We start from the raw sequence: 2,500 nt of genomic DNA on the forward strand, positions 1-2,500 counted from the left end.
CGGCCCCTCCCTGCCCCGCCGGCCCCGTGTCAGACCCCCCCGGCGTGCCCCCAGTGCCTAACAGTGCCTCCCAGTGACGTTTGACACCGCTAGGCCTTTGAAATCAAGCGTGTTTACCCCTTTACCTATTTCTCACCTGACCATACCGGTGTTTTTTGGTTGATTAACGTTTATATCTCTGTTTATTATCATTGGGTTAGGTTATATGCAGGTTGATGTTTGATACCGCTAGGCCTTTGAAATCAAGCGTGTTTACCTGTCTACCTATTTCTCACCTGACCATACCTGTGTTTTTTGGTTGATTAACGTTTATATGTTTACCTTTATTGGGTTAGGTTATATAAAGGTTGACGTTTGGCACAGCTAGGCCTTTAAAATCAAGCGTGTTTACCTGTGTCTCTACCTGTCTTCCTATCCTTACCTGTCCCTACCTGTTTTATTAATTAACTATACCTGTGGTGATTTAAATTTAGGTTAGCTCATGTATAGGACGACGTTTTGTGCCGTTAGCCCTTTAAAAATCAAGCGTGTTTACCTGTCTCTCTCTACCTGTCTCCCTATGCTTACCTGACCTTACCTGTGTTGTGGTTAATCAGTGTCAATACCTTTGTTTATTCCCATTCTAAGTAAGGTTATATAGAGAGATTGACGTTTTACACCAATGGGCTTCTTAAACCACGTCTATTTACCTTCCTGCCTAGCTATTTCTACCTGCTCATACCTGTTTTCTTTCTTAATTAACACCAATATGCCCGTGTTTATTTATTTTTGAAGGTGATATACACGTTGACGTTCTACACTGCTATGCGTCTGTATCTGTTTACTTTCCTACTTTCTTCCTAATTACCTGTCTACCTATACATATACCTGGCCATACCTGTCTTATTTCTAATTAACACCAATATACCTGTGTTTATTTATTTTTGAAGGTGATATACGAGTTGACGTTCTACAATGCAATGCCTCTGTACGTGTTTACCTTCCTACCTGTCTTAATACCTACCTGTCTACCTATACCTGCCTGCCCATACCTGTTTTCTTAATTAACATCAATACCTGTGTTCATTTATTCTCTTATGTTGATCTAATACATGTTTACGTTATACATTGCTATGCTTCTATATTTGTTTACTTTCCCATATTTCTGTCGATCTATCTGTCTCCCTTTACCTGCCTCTCCATACCTGAGTGCTTTGGTGATTAACGTGTTCACCTGTGTTACCTGTGATCATTGTTTACCTGTGTTGTGTGTGGGTGTCTGGTTGGTTTTGATTTTAAGTCATTGGAAGCACGTGAGTTTACCTGTCTGTCTGTCTGTCTGTCTATCTATCTGTCTACCTGCTTTTTACCTGTCTGTCTATATGTCTACTTTGTTCTACCTGGTTGTGGTTATGTCTTTGTTCTTCATTGTTTACGTGTTCTGTTTGTTTATATCGCTTAATGGTCACACCTGTATATCTGCTTATCTATTTGTTTACCTATTTTTACCTGTCTGTCTCTACTTTGTTCTACCTGGTTGTGGTTGTCTTTGTTCTTCATTGTTTACTTGTTTTGTTTGTTTACATCGCTTGATGGTCACACCTGTATACCTGCTTTTCTATTTGTTTACCTGTTCATGTCTGCATCTACCTGTGTCGTGGGTGATTAGTGCTTACCTGTGTGTTTGCTCTTTGGTCCTTATTGTTTACGTTTATTTTTTTTTGTTGTTGTTGTTGTTTTTGTTGTTGTTGTTACTGATTTATATTACTGCTAAAATCATCCATATATGCCTGCTTTCCTTCCTGTCTATTTGTGTCTGTCTATTTCAGCCTGTCTTAACCCTTTGATCCTTATTGTGTTTTTTTTTCTTCTTTCTTTTAATGTTTATATTGCTATGCCAGTAAAACCACGTGATTACCTGTTTGTCTGTCTGTTTACCTATCTGTCTGTTTCTACCTGTATGTTTAGTAATGACTGTTTGCACCTGTATTTTTTTCTAATTAATGGGACAGGTATTTTGATAAGTACACCTGAGTACCACGCGTGTCTATCTATATGTTTACCTGTGAGTGATTACCTGGCTATTAGTGTAGACCTGAGAACCACGCGTGTCTATCTATATGTTTACCTGTGAGTGATTACCTGGCTATTAGTGTACGCCTGAGAACCACGCAAGTCTGTCTGTCTGTCTGTTTACCTGTCTGATTACCTGGCTATTAGTGTACACCTGAGAACCACGCGTGTCTGTCTGTATGTATGTTTACCTGTGAGTGATTACCTAGATATTTTAGTGTTTTGGGATTAATTTTTTACACCTGTGCTATTTTTGACGTGATGGGGCAGGTAATTGAATCCCTACACCTGTCCTATTTTTGGGTTGCCTCTGGTCGTGTGTGTTGTTATGATGTGTTTTATTTGAGTTGATTTTCTTGGGTGTTTTTTTTCGTTGATTTTCTTGGGTGTTTTTTGGGGGGATTTTCTTCGGTGTTTTTTTCTTTTTTTTCCCTGGGTGTTTGTTTGT

The 2,500-nt window shown here is 39.1% G+C and overlaps 1 protein-coding gene across 1 annotated transcript in view; it reads left to right on the forward strand.

Moving 5' to 3' along the window:
* Window positions 1-2,500, forward strand: part of LOC126996181 (probable rhodanese domain-containing dual specificity protein phosphatase) — a 51,461-nt gene that overhangs the window by 92 nt on the left and 48,869 nt on the right. The gene's annotated exons all lie outside the window — the stretch shown is intronic.

The sequence above is a fragment of the Eriocheir sinensis genome, chromosome 9, assembly GCF_024679095.1.
Source record: "Eriocheir sinensis breed Jianghai 21 chromosome 9, ASM2467909v1, whole genome shotgun sequence".
NCBI lineage: Eukaryota > Metazoa > Arthropoda > Malacostraca > Decapoda > Varunidae > Eriocheir > Eriocheir sinensis.